Source organism: Cotesia glomerata, linkage group LG1 (genome assembly GCF_020080835.1).
Source record: "Cotesia glomerata isolate CgM1 linkage group LG1, MPM_Cglom_v2.3, whole genome shotgun sequence".
Classification (NCBI taxonomy): Eukaryota; Metazoa; Arthropoda; class Insecta; order Hymenoptera; family Braconidae; genus Cotesia; species Cotesia glomerata.
In genome coordinates, this window is record NC_058158.1 from 29,214,307 (window position 1) to 29,230,149 (window position 15,843).

Here is a 15,843-nt window from a genome sequence, read left to right on the forward strand (position 1 = left end):
ATTTTAACATTTTATCGACAATATTTCTCAATAAAAAATTTTTACTGCAAATATGCTGTAAGTTGTTAAAAAATTTTATTACAAAAATCCGATTGAATAGTGATAAATAACAATATTAAATTTATGAAGGTTGCCATTTACTGTCTGCGTTGTATTGTTTTACACGGAGTTTGTGGAATTTCTTGAATATCTGGTGGTCCGGTTTGCTCGGAAATTCTCGAATCCCGCGGTTAATAGGCAAGATAAAGTTATCGAGCCCCGACAGCCGCCCCGGGAATTCGGAGCGCGAAACACCGAGTGAAGGCTGTATTCCCACGAGAGACAAAATTGTACATTCCACACGCCCAACACCGGTTCGTTTTTTTATTCATTACCATCACGATTATTATTATTATTTTTTTTTACAATATTATACGTCACATTATTCTATTTTTTATCCTTATACATCTCTGAGAGCCTTATATTTTGAAACAGAATTTAAGTAATACTATTGATATTGCGAACATCAAATATCAAATAGAAAATCTCAATTGATTTACGTAGCAGATGAACCTAAGCAACGTTGCGTTGAAGAAATAGAGACAAAAATAATTTTTGATAGTTATTTTTATTAATTACTGCTATTACTGGCTCTGAATCTGTCTTTCAATTATCGAAAATATTTAATATCCCTTTTTTTATCGTCGTTTTAATTTGTGATAGAATCTAAACTTACCATAATCTATTTAAATTCAACATTTTATTGAATTCTGAACAATAAAGCTATGACTGACAATACAACCTTAGAAAAAAAAACACATTCTTCTATTATGTATTAAATGATCTATTCAGTGGCGTGTTACATCCCACAATAAATTACTAAGATTCATTGTAATAAGTAGTGTATCTCAAATGCATTCGACATAACTCGAGTAAAGTAACTGCAAGTGAATGTCATTCATCAGTGTTTCACTTTACCGCGAGTTACGGTCTAGTCTCAAGACATATAGTACATAATATATAACATATAATATAGATGTACACATTTATGACTATGTCTGTCTGCAGAACCGAAAGATATAGTTGCAAACGTTCACAAAGCTTACCGAAAACTTTTAGCAGTAGGTGAAGCCCCGGGTGTCTAATAGAATGGAAACTTGGGGAATCAGTCAAACTCTATCTGTGAACTGAATGGTAATTATTTTGATAACGTAGAAATGTCACTCTATTGGATCAAGTGTATTTACGTTAATTGAGAAACGCCAGGTGACTACTCATTCAAATTACAAAATAATAATAATAATGATGATGATAATAATAATAATAATAAATAAAAACGAATACCATCCATTACTTACTGTTGTTATAGCTATGAGTTATTAGTCATTGTTTATGTCTGTTATTTATCGAAACTTGTTGTTATTAGTCTCATATTTCTTCATAACTAATAATCATATAATAATCTTTTTTCTTCGTACATGTTACCAAAGTTCTCGGAAGTAGCCAAAAGTCTACATGTCCGGACAAATGGGGTGTGACAAAGAGGGTTGTTACTATTGTTCTCTCATCATGCGATTGGATTATTGTGTAAAAATGAGTGAGAGTATATCACCATAGTCACATGCTATACTGCCGTCGATGTTTTCATATCCACACACAAATGTATATTTATTGCAGCATACTACAATAAAATAAGGGCGATCGTGACAAAAGAAAAGAAATTGCTAAAAAAAAAAAACAAAATAAAATTTAGTTCACGTCGTTGTTCGTCGAGTCGATACCCATTGTTTTGATAATAATACATATTTCTACGTCTAGATATAACAAAACACATACATATATATATAAACTTATGTACACATAGACACGTAACAGTATTGCCTTTTATTTTTCGGAATCGTATCAAAACACGCATCATTTTTCTACACTAAAATGTTCACTTGTCACGGAACGAGAACCCATGAAGATTTTACCAACGATAATGTACTCAAACATTTCTACACACGTACATACTATGTGGAAGATATACATTCATAATAACATAAACCTGTGAAAAAATTATCGAATATGACCTAATTTGGTCATATAGATGGCCACATCAGGCCATGAATAAAAATAAAAAATGAGTTAATTATAATTTTGTATTTTTTCTAGAATTGTGCACGTCAATCAACATGTCGTATTAATTTAACCTTAATTAAACAAAAGTTGGTTTAGTAGCTGATTGAGCTAAAAATCAATGTCAGATAAGCTTCTTACGAGAATGACATTTTTTTTTTATTTTAGAAATCTTTGCTGATAATTTTAAAAATATAAAAATAATTTTGAACATTTTATACAATATTATTACTTTTTTGCTTCCCGTACTCTTAAGCATAATTCGATGCATTTTAGTTGAGAAAAAATGAAAATAAAAAACTATATGCAGAACGCGTGAAAAAAATTTTTTTTCGCTTTTTAAAAATCTTTATTCATAGCTTTCATGTATTTACATTATTTATAAATTGTTACAATTTAGTTAAATGTGATTAAATTTGGTGTTTTGTTATGATTCTTCGCTTTCAGTCAACAATTTCAGATCTCGTTTTATTTATATATTTTGATATTTTATTTTTTTATTTTATTGCGCTCATTTAGGAGTAAATTTTTCTAAAAATTTTAAATGAAAGAATAAAAAAAAAATTATTGTTTAATAACTTAAAATCTTAGACTTAAATCTCTTGTAGAGAGGCGATTCAGCGATCATGCGCTTCTGACGGAGATTTTCAACTCTATTTTCATATTAAGCCATATATGGACATCAAATTTTTTCATGGCCGCATCAGAAAATTTTTTCACAGGTATAAAAGTAGAAACGTACGGTATTGTAAGCTTGTACGATGTTTTATGAAAATACTTTTCAGTAGTAGAGATCAATAAAATCGGATACATATGAACGGGTGAAAACGATGTGCTTGTCGATGAAATATACGGGAGCAGGGGGTGAGGAACGGACGCAAGCACGATTAAGTAATTATAGCGGTGATCGAATCCACTAACGATTCATAGGATTCCATTTCCAATCGTCGATCCGTCACTGGTGACTCGTGTAATGTCGTGCAAATCCAACGGATCGTTGACTCTCGTGGATGCGCGATTCTCAATGCTTCGAGCTGTTATACGCGTGGTATCATCGTGGTTCACAACATTGTTACTGTGTAGAATATGCATTATCGAGTGTGCATGTCCTTATTGTACTCACTGTTTAAGTTTTTATGGTTTATTCTATTCAGGAGGACGTAATTTATGCTCCCACAATTGTATTTCAAGTTAATGGAGCCTCGACAAATATTTTTGGTGTTCCTTTTAGATATTGTCGAATTAATTTACTGTTTAGGTCTATTATTTTAAATAAAAAATATGTAATATATACTTTGGATACGTATTAATGGTTTTTTATTAACGTCTACTTAACTAGAAACGGGTCAATCGATGTTTAAAACTAAAAGCAAACTAATGGATTATTGAATATTAAAACCGTGTTCGATTTAGTTTTTGCTTTGTTTAAGCTTATTTTTAGGTCAGAATGAAATACATTTAAAATACAAAAAAAAAATGAAATACTTTGCAGCAGTTGCCAGAGTAATAGAGTAATTACATTGAAAGCTCTTAAATGTTAACTTTTTTTGTATTTTTTGTTTTGTTTTCATTTTAAGTTTTATTAATGTCACGAGGTATTTTCATTGAATGTGTCGGATATAAATAATTAGTTTGAAGGCTTAACCGAGAATAATGAACATAATAAATAAATATAAACAGGAACCTGAAACAGGTTGCTATAAAATTAAATGTGTTTTTTATTCACAGAAATAACACTAAATAAAAAAATAAAAGAGGACGGTAATGAAAATGAGAAATGAGCACTGTGGGCTGTGGGCCGAAGAGAGAAGGATAAAGTGAATATATTTAAAAAGATAAAGAAAAAAAATCTAAACTAGAGAGAAAGAAAAGTCTGATTAACAGAATGAAATATTTAAAGCGACCTCTCTAGTACGCGTCCTCTTACTGCGAAAAGAATACATTTACGCGGGAAAGTTACTGCTGAAAAAAAAAGACAAAAAAAGTGAGCAACAAGGAAACGAACGAGAAGGAGAAGAAATAAGGGATAATAAAAAAGAAAACTAAACCGAGGCTTTCAATCTCATGCATTAGAAATATTATTATTATTATTTTTTTTTTTTTTTTTTAATGTCAGCCTTGAGTGCCGTGCTATTATTCGTCGGTGCATAATTCATCTAATAATAACTCTTTGCCACAGAGCAATCCAAGTGATATAACCGAGTTCCGAAGTGCGAGTATTGGTCATGTAAATTTGATCGAGCGAGGGCGATAGATGTGAAAGCGAGGGTACAACAGTCGTCGAAAGGGATGTCGTATGTCTTTGGTTAAGTTGAATCCAACTTGAATATTCCTTCGTCACTCAATCTAAAGAGCCGAGAGCTGAGTAGAGAAAGAAAGATAACTTTGCTCCCCGTGTACATCAGGCATCTGAAATGTGTTTGAGTGAAATGGGTGAGCTTAGAGAGAAAGGATAGAGAGAATACTTGGTCTCGCAAACTACCAGATACAGTCCAAAGTGAATCCCTCGAGTAAGGACGAATACTCTTACTAGTACTGTAGACTGTAGACTTTAGAAAGCAAGTTTCGACTCTATACAGATGCATAAAGTGCCTTCTCACGCATACATATGGTCACTTTGAATTACAAATGAGAGAGCATTGGTACATTAGATGTTTCGAGGGTAAGGATATACATATATATCTACGTCAACTAATTGTCACTTGCCGTGTTACTGCTCCTATCTGCGATCTATATTGATACTAATATACATTCGAGAATCCTCCGGATAACGAAGAATAGCTTGATGCACTTTGAATCACTCATTAACTTCACTTCATCCTTGAATCAATTTATGGCTCTTGAATTACTAATTTATGGTAATTTGAGATTTGGTATTTTTGTTCTAAGTAGAATACAACTTATTTGAGTCTTCGTCGGTTCTGTCTATTGACAATATTTTCTGATGGACAACTGTGATGGAAATTTTGATCAAACAAATTATTGATAAATTTTCATCTAAACAATAATTATTTCACTGAAAATGGAAAAAAAAACTAACAATTTAGAATATGCCCAACTTTAACCCTAAATAACTTTTGAAAAAATAAATTTATCGAAAAATAATAAGAGACTTTATTTGTAGAGCGTTCAATTATCTATGAAAATTATTTATAATGTTACTAGATAAGTAGCTTAGGAGACAAAATATAAAATTCCAAATTTTTTAAATATTTTTTTTCATATTATTTAAATGAAAATTTTGTGTGACCTCTAAAGATTAATTTTGTGTGACCTCTAAAATTAAAAAATTTTAATTCATGTCCTCTAAAGATTAATATTAACAGCTCAAATTTTGACAAGGTCTTTATTTTGACATTCTTTGACGACATTTTATGATCATTTGGAAAAAAATTTGTTGATTCTTTTGATATACACTCCTAATCACATCGCTACTTTTTCTTGTTTCTAGACGTATGAAGTTTTGTCTTGAAATTTTGCATATTAGAAGATTCTTGTAATATAATAATCACATTAAACTTTTGAAGAATTACATGGAACCAGTAAAAAAATATTAAACTTTTAAAATTTTTGCGTTTAATATTGTCTAATAAGAAATCACAATTTTTATCTTATTTTACTAAAAATATCGTTTAGGTTTTAAGAAAAATTAATACGATAACAGAAAAAAAAACATATTAAACACTTTCCATTACTGAAAGTACAGATTCCGAGCATATAATTTTAAAAATAAAACGAGACTTTTAATTGATATTTGACATTTGCAATACTGACAGTACTTTATTGTTTATCGATAATTTCATCATCTGTATGATACCTTAACGAAAATTAATAATTCGTTTATGACTTTAAATCTCCAGACGTTCAAATTATATTTAAACGTTTATAAATACCCTTTTCCATCGACGACTCATCTCAAAAATTAATCATATTAATCATCAATTTTTAAGCTTATTCGTCTATTTTTGCCAGATTAAGATACGCTTCACCATTAAAATCTCATCTTTCATCAATAACTTCTGAGGCCCTGAGACATTCCCCGTTAGCTACTAACTTACACGGAGAAAATTTTATACAGTAAAACCTGTGTACACTGACCACTTACGGTTCTCAATAAGAGTGGTCATTGTATGCAGGTGGTCAATGTACAGAGAATGAAAAGTGGGTAAAAATTTTGCCCGGGTAAAAATAAAATTATTAATTTTTACGAAAATTGAAAAAGAAGATTCATAGATAATGCGAAAAATGAGAGAGAGGGAGGAGCTGGTCAATGTACAAAGGTCAATTGAAGTTCGAATATTTTTAAAATAGAGGTCACATTAGGCAGGTGGTCAGTAAAGAGAGGTGGTCAGATTAGAGAGGTATTAATATGGGTAATGTAAGCGTAATTAAGCCGGTTCCTAGAGATACTGGTCAATATAGAGAGGTGGTCATATTACAAAGGTGGTCATTTGTACAGGTTTTTCTGTAGTAGAGTTTATTATCTAGTTATGGTAAAATCTATTTACTGAATTCGATAGTAGTAAATATTATTTAAATAATTATGTAAACCATCTGAATTGTAGTAGTTACCATCCTGATGGTAACTCCTACTATTATGATGATAATCAGTAATAATAGCTATTATTATTTTAACTAGTTACTACTATTATCAAAATCGTAATTCCTAATAGAACCTGATGGTTGCAGTTACCATCAGTAATAACAATAGCTACTATCTAAGCTAGTAAAAAATATTTAAGAAATTAAGAATCTGCGTTAGCGTGAATGCATTTCTGAATTAACTAAAAGCAGTTGTAGCGCAGTGTAGTGCACAAAAAATCGGGATTGAATTTATATGTAAATTTTCATTTGTCTAAAACAAGTTTCAACGCCAGATTTTTCAAAAAAAATTTGAAATTTCCAAAAAAATCAAAATTTATACATACATATATATATATATATATATATATATATATATATATATATATATATATATATATGAAAAATTGATGTGGGTACTCAAATGAAAGGTCTCAATGAGTATAATGTCGGAGTGAGCTTATATTTTTAAAAATGTCAATAATTCACAAGATATAAGGTCATTTATTAATTATGAATCTAGAGATAGAGTATTTTCTCTTAATAATATAGATGATAGGATTATAATTAATTCAATTATAATGGAACCATCAAATGATGTTTCATTATTTTATCTTGTGAAAAAATATTAACAATTGATAATAATAAGACTTTTTTAGTAACCCAAATCTTGGATAATTGCTATTTTGATAATCGCAGTCAATTATTCAAAATAATCAATAACAGCTCTAATATTTGGAAATTTTAATCATATATGAATTTAGACGATTGTGTTATTACTTGTTTTAAAATTTTAAAGGACAAAATGTTCATAACTAAAATGTGGATGCAAATAAAGAATTAAATTAAATTAATTTATATTATTTTTTCTTTCAGAATTTGTACAATCTGCGATGGTTACAGTTACCATCTTCGATTATAGCAGATAATTTTTAATAATTACAATTATCATTTTCGATAGTAATCGTTACCATTATTAATAGTAACTAGCACAATTGTCAATGATAACACCTATTATTTTGTGACTAATTAATTTTATTACCATTTCAGATAGTAGGAGTTAATATTTTCGTATAGTAAATACTATAATTAATTTTTCTCCGTGTATTATTAGCAATTTGTGTCGTCTTCAGAAGACCCAAGAGTCATTAGTTTGTTGAAGCAAGAAGTTGAGTTATGCTTGTCTTAAACTACCGATTAGGAGGGTGAAAACCCAAATCTTGTTGAAAATGAAACTTTTAAGCTAAATTCTAATCTCCGATCTTTATAACGAGCTGCCTATCTATGAGAAAAACAATCCAGTTGACTGATCATCCCGGAAAGAAAAAGATATCTTGTTTCGAAGCAGTAACTCTATATTTAAAGCGTCCATTGAAATTAATGAGTATCGTTCGGATCGATGTGAACTGTGCAAAGACAAATGTTTATGGGATGAAGCAGATAAAAAGAAACAAGAAGCAGTATAAGAGAAAATGTAAGAGGATATATCCCAAGGATTCAAGTTGTCATCCATGAAAATAAACTGCAACTGAAGGAACTAGTCTCTTGTTCCGTAGCCTAGTGTAACACAAGTGACTCTGACTCCAGGTCCTCTATCGTTTATCCTTTTCTATATAATAATACTGTACGGTGGTGTTAGCTGCTCCAGGATATGTCCTCGTTATCAGTCCGCCAGACGCTTGTTGAGCTACTTTTGTATGTTTGGATTTTAGTTTTACAACGGATAAGCGTAAGTCTTCTTCGGGTATTGTTAACCCGAGATGATTACAGATGGTCTGGGAATCTGTTGCCCTTAGTTGACATAATCGAAGAATAAAAGCTATGAGCAGACTGAAAGCTTTACTTATGATACTACAAATAAACAACAAACGTTTATGAAAAGGTACCAATCTATTGTAAACTAAAGAGATACTACCTTGTAAAAAGGAAAAAAAATTTTAGTTAAAGCAGAAATAACAACAATAATGATAGCAAAAAGAAAAAAAAATAAGTTTTCTTTAGTTATAGAAATTTTTCTTCGCTCGATTGCCATCAAAAAGTTGCCAGCTCACAATTCTCAGTATTTTTTTCATTCATAATTTTTTTTTTCTTTCCTCTACGAGCTGGGTTTTCTCCTCCTCCTCCTCCTCCTCCTTCTCTTCCTCTTCCTCTTCCACTTGGTTGTCATCGTGGTTTGTTTTTTTTTCGGGAAGACAAATTGGCTCGGGTCATTACAGTTGGTGAAAAACGCGAATGAAGACGGATAAAAAGTTGAGGACGATAACGCTGGATCCTTTGGGGGTAGAGCTTGTCGGATGGGTGAAATACCTACAGTAAGAGTAGAAGAGTAGAGTAAAAGTTGCTTTAACCACGAAGCTTTTTCGCGGAAACTAATACAACCATCCACCGCACAAGTAGTACAGAAACACGAGCGAGATTATATAAGAACTCTTTACTCTCTATTCAACTCTTTCTCGTATCCTCGTTCACTTTCTCACAATAGCTTTTAAAAGATGAGTATCCGGGAAATTACACGCTTCCTTCGTGTTATGATGCAAGAACTTTTATAAGGTTCAAGGTTATCACAAAAAAATACATTTATCAACTTGTTTTCAACAGTGTTACCCTTTTTCGTTAAATGATTAATTACGTACGTTAAAAAAATATTATTATTTTTGTTATTATATAACTCTATTGTGTTTTCTTAACACTTTAATTAATTAATTCTGTCAGCGTAAAAATTAATAAAAATAATTATACCCCAATTAATCTAACCGCACAATTAATTTAAGTAACGACTAGAATATTCAGAAATTTCTTATGCAAATATTTGAGTTATAGTTTGAAATAAAACATTATAAAGTTAAGTAAAAGGTAGAAGGTAGATTGTACTTTGATATAATACTAAAGAAACATTTGAGTCGTTTAAGATTGACATAAACCTCGTGAGTAGCAATAAAGAGAAAAGACTAGTACAGTGCTGAGATAACACAATCTCGTAGAATAACACACCCTCCCCCTTCTCACCCTTCAGAATGACATTTTAATTATAACTTTTCCCGTAATCTCTTAATTGTGTTTTGCAAACACACCGCCTTATCTATAATTACACTACGCTTTAATATTTTCTTGATTTTATGAGAAACCCGGGAGTATATAACAGCGTGCAGCTAATCATATCTGTAACGAGTTGATTTTTAGCGATTTTTCCTCGGGACAAATATTAACCGCGAGAACATTATCAGTCACTTTATTAGTAGAATAACGGTAAATTACGATAGAAGTACGGTCGGTCGGGTATTCATAACCATCCGCGAGAAATGTGTTGTGACAAATGACTGTAGTTTGTCTCTGAGAAACCTCGCACACAAACTCAGTTGCATCCGGAAAATACTCAAACTACTGTGAATAATTCCTAAACGCATCCATCATACTCGAGCGCACCGACATTTTGCTATACTGAAATTCTCCTCTACTCTTTTCACTTCACCCGCAACCCAACTAACCACCCATCAAAATCCAACCAAACCAAACCAAACTCCACCCACCCAACCTATATATTTTTATTTATAAATATATATATATATATATATATATATATATATATATATATATATATATATATATATATATATATATATATATATATATATATATTCCATTCCCAAAGCCGCACTTTCGTTTTATGTGAAAACGAAAAAGTTTAATATAAAGTACCGTCGTCACACTATAATCCTCATATCACCGTTTGTGAATGTGAATGTGTGTATGTGTGTGTGATCGACGTCGCGACAAAATGGACTAGTGGATTCTTTTTTCTTCTTCCTTACAGTGTAGTGCAGTGTGGTGTAGCGTACACCATGCACTGTACAGCGAATAGCGAAAACTTGAATGCATGCATGCATGCATACATACATACATACATACATATAAACTTTATTCTGGTGGGATAAATAAAGTATTACGAGTTTTCCGAAGTAAAAGTGCCCCAACATGTTTGGGTCAGACAACTTTCAAGTTTTTCTTATCAAATGCATAGACTTTTCCACAGTGCATTCCATTTTTCGAGGGAGTAAAAAGCAAAAATAAATGAAAAAATGATAAAAATAAAAAATAAAAGTTTCGTCGGTTGATATGGGTACACATGACAGAAAAGTGTGATGCGACTATGACTATGTGTGTACGTAAAAGATCAATTGAATAAATATATTCAGTTAGACTTGCACCAGCACTCATGCGGGACGACAATGATAGACGATGATTTCGATATATCATCAATCGTTGTGTAGCATCGCCAACGAGTGCATGGAGACCGAGCCAGTGGCACCGTGCTCAAACGAGCGCGAGTTTGCACACATCTGCTCTAACTGTAAAATTCACACGGATGACTAAATGCGTTTTGCGATTCGTCCTAAATATTCTACCAACATTCGGCTGTATACTATATACTATATACTGGGGTGGTATCGCGCCGTCTCCCCCCACAGAACCCTGGAACCGATCTCGCTAAACATGGAACTATTGCGGACTAAAAGGGTGCGCGGGTACGAATGAGTGCGTCAACTTATCGATCCACTCGAAAATACACGAGTAACTAGCAGACGTACTCGTGTTGTAAACACCGTACAATTGGAAATTGCTGATTTATAGTCCACGGGTTTTCCAAAATTACGCTGGTACATACACGCCGCATTACAACCAATCGAATGTTAATACTTACTGATTAAATATTCCCTTCCTGTGTGTATACACGAGGAAAATAGTACAATGATACTCATAAAATAGAACACCTCTGGTTATTCACCACTCTCTGAATAATAATAACAATAATAATGACCGTAATCATAATAATAACAGTAACAATGATTCTCTACAACGATAACTTTATATTAATTAATTGTTTTATTCAAATTTATTTTACGTATCCAACAAATGCGTGGGAGAATATCGCGTATCAAAAATTCATAAATTAGCCCCTCGTATCCGAATTATACTCTTTGTTGTTATTATCATTATTCTTTTTATTTCCATTAGTAAAATTATAATTATATTATTTCATTTTAGATAAATATTCACAGTATATTTTATTCATTCATTGCTATTACAGTTATTATAATTATTCTCTATCAAGGTTATAAAGGGAATATATCATCAATTTTTATTAATAAAAATGATTCAAGTTATTTTGAGTATTTATGTTTGAAAATAATCCAACATCAAAAACAGAGGAATTAATTATTAAAAAAGTGGATAAATCATTTTTAAAACTGAAATTAGGCAATTTGCTAATGAAAGCAATAATAATTTCTTATAAAAAAAAAAAAAAAAAAAAGAACCAACTTGTCTTGAAAAAAAAAATGATTCTCTTCAAAGTAATAAATTTTCCAACTGTTGTCCGTCGAGGAGGTCTTGCAAAAAATAAAACGATAAGGATTTTTAATCTTTAGATTTTCTTTTGCGCAAGCAGTATTAAGGATACGGTGAGTTGAACAGCTGGATAAGAATCGGCAGTGGGCACGATATCAAAGTTATGATGAGAGGGTTACAGATTAAAAGGTATCCTAAAAACTACCGCACACTGGAACAATTTCAACGGCTATATCCACAAAGCACAGAGAGCTAGGACACTTGGGCTGCAGTAGAACTTGGAAGCGAGCCAAGGAAGCCGCAATATTGTGGCGGCAGTAGGCAGCGGGACGCGCATTGCTTCCATTTGGGCATTTGAAAGACTCCAAATTTCGTAACGTCGATATCAACTTGACTGGTACATATTTTCGTGTATAAGTCAGTTGTGTAGCCTATGTTTTCAACACAATACAAGACAAGTAAAAGTAATAAAATGGCATATCCTTCACTTATAGTGTATGCTGTGTATAATACACAAAAGCATTTTGTGGACTACTTCTGGTCGATGCTCAGTGAATACCCTGTCTGCACAGCAAATTGTCTCGTACTTACTAAGCAGTTACTGCAACAAAAGTCCAGCCTGATTTACGGGCTCCAAGTGCACAAAGTTTCGGTTCAGTTCTGGTGCCAATGCTCCAGGGCATTGTTGTATCAGATTGCTGGCTGGCTGTTGTTGCATCTTCAGATATAGACGGGCATCCGAATCCGGTTGACCGTTTGCTCAAGAAAATAAAGGATCGCATCATTTCCGGCGTTTTGTGTCGATCCACCTTCGGCCGATCTTCAAAAATGGTTGTGTAATAAAATTTAAAATATTAAGTTGAAAAGAAAACATTATAATGTACAATATATAATGTTAAATTACCACCTTCAACGTTTAACAAAGCCCGAGAGAATAAATATCACAGCTTTGCGTTACTTTATATAAATTATTACAGATAATGTCGAGAATAAATGAGGCTTTACCGAGGAAAAAAAATAACCGCACTTTTTAAATTTTTGTTACACGTCACTCCAGGATATTATCTTGATAAATGATTGATTGTGTAATCAATTTAACAGTTTTCTTTCCGCCATAAATAGTGGAACAAGTGGATTGAGGTACGCTTACCATAAGACAAGACATTGTCGTACTAACTACGAAGTTGGTAGTAAACTTCGCTGAGACGATCTCCTGTTTTACTACTATATGCTGTGTTACCCTATGCTGCCGTAGGATTGGAGTACAGAGCTTGTACACAAGAGACGTAAGACAAGACGAAACGATACTGACGACGACAACCGAGGACTTACTCTTAAGAACAAAGTTCTGCAGCTGCTATAGTTTTCAAATGACACAACCTCGTCTTGACTCAAGCTGCGTTGGAAATTATTGGCGAACAAAAGCCCTTCAGAGGTTATAAAACTTTCAATACTCCTGTTCATCCTGGTTTACTGTTGCTATTTTGCTACTGTATGTGTATGTGTCTCTGCGAACATTTTAGAGAGTGAGATCATTGTTTGAATAAGACACATAATAACCAAACTGAGGATGAGAAACGCGTTAAATTTGTGAAAGGAACGGGATAGTTGCTTGAGTAAATGACTAAGAGCTTATCTATTGTTCCGAGGTGGCTGTCTATTGAACAGAAATTCACCTCAAGAAAGGGTGATGAGAAAAAATCATAATAATAATATTATTAAGAGAAACAAATAAAGTAAAGAGTAAAATAAAAATTAAAAAAAAACTCAAGTCTACGTCGGTTGGTTTGATGCTTTTCTTTGAAAGTAACAATCGAGTTGATAACGTTTCGTTTGAAAAAATCCATTGACCGAGTACCGCGTTCTTTTCAATCCTTTCAAATGATTGATATTTTCTTTTGTAGTCGCGTTAGCTTAAAATAAAATCCTTCATCATGTACTAGAGACAGTTTTCTACAAGTTGTCTTGTGTATTTTACCTTTTTTACGGAAGCAAAAGTTATTTCTTTTATAAAAAAAAAAATTAAAAAAAAAAAAGATAGAAGAATTTAAGTTCTGAATACGATACTGTGATACTACGCCGCATTGTCTCTTTGAATTAACTGCTGGGATATAATGCAGCGCTCACTCTTTGTTGAGGTAAATAAAAACACCGCGAATCGTAATAGAGATAAAATACCCAATAGATGTATTTGCAAAACTGAATGATGATGAAAAGATTTTATTCAGCGAGTATGATCACATCATCAAAGCCGTTCGATTTAACCGATGACAAGTTTTCTTTATCGTTTACTTTGTAGAGAAACACCAGGACTTTAAGGAAGATCAATGTCGTCTTGGTCCTTGCTCATCTCACGATAAGACGTTTCTCCGTTTACAGTTTCTCTCAGGGCAGCTCAGAATTGTATCTATCTGGTACGCTCTCTATTTGTGTGTGGATTTTTATCTGTATATGGAACTAAAGCCGTTCTTCTGTTTCTGACTAGTTTCATTCGTGTAGTTACTGTCCAGCTTATTCGAAAAGCTCAAGCTACTTTTTTCAGGATTAGTTTTCAACGTCGATTGATCATACAAGCACGCAATTCAAAGGTTTATATCCCATTTCAGCGCTGCTGAAATTTTCCCGAATGATCAAATGTAAAAAATTTGATAAAACTGACGGTAATTAAATTTTCTATCCGGTTTTTTAGAGCGTTTGATATAAGATAGATTATCTTTAAAAAATATCATTAAAATTTATGGATTAATGTATGCAGTATTAAACTAGTTTTAGTAGAGTTTTAAAATTGAAATCGTTTGGAATATTTTTTATTAAAATAGAATAAAATAGAGATCGTCAAAAGTTTTTTATTTGGAGAAAAAAAAATTACAACGGAATGACCCCGATTATTTAAGAGATAGATCTTGAGATTCGAGCTAGTTCTCGGAAGAATTTATAAGAGACGGGCGACTGATTCTCGATATCGATTCTACCCTGTCGAGTGTGACGGATTTAAAGTTGTACGAAAGCGGAGTGGTATCTGCGAAGGATTCGATCAGCTTCCTAGAATTGAAACCTTAAAAGATTGCGTTACTAATAATGAAAATGAAAAAGAAAAAAAAAGTTACTTGATTTTTGTTTTTTTTTTTTTAACTTTTATGGATTTTTTACACAAATTTAATTCATACTAATAAAAGTTTATTGGCAATTTGACTTTTTTTAATTTAATTTAATCTCACTGCTTCTTAATTGGATACCGGATTAATTAGTTTGACAGTTAACATTACATAACTTTTAACATTGTATTATATTAAAATAAATCCTTATAAAAATAATTATGTATATTAACGAAATTACATTTTTGATTAATTGAATAATTTTCACATGAAAACTTTTACGATCGAACGTAATTTAATCAGGTTAATATAACTGTATTTTTAATAAATCAATTTATATAAAATGTTTCAGAAAATCGAAAACCCTCTGTAAATATTATTTTATTAAATAGATAAAGCTGTTAAAATGTGAACGAATCTTCACGAAATATTATCACGTATCGGTCGTATCTTACAATCCCGTATAGAAATCCGGAAAAAGCTCACCGAACGCGTGAGCAGAAACATCAATCTAAGAGTACTTAAGCCAAACTTGAGGCCAATATATTTAACTCGTTAATCAAATAAAAGAAAAAAATGGACCATAAAAAAGTTATAAAGTAAAGAGTTTAGTTAGATTTCTAAAGCTTAGATAAGCAAAGTAAATTCTATTTATTATCCTCAACAGTTTAAAGCCTCGCAACGTCACAGAGACGATGTAAGTTGAATTAATAAATTTATCGGT

The 15,843-nt window shown here is 31.8% G+C and overlaps 1 protein-coding gene across 1 annotated transcript in view; it reads right to left on the reverse strand.

Moving 5' to 3' along the window:
• The window catches only part of LOC123274955 (bifunctional heparan sulfate N-deacetylase/N-sulfotransferase), a 161,033-nt gene that overhangs the window by 144,207 nt on the left and 983 nt on the right, over positions 1–15,843 (reverse strand). The gene's annotated exons all lie outside the window — the stretch shown is intronic.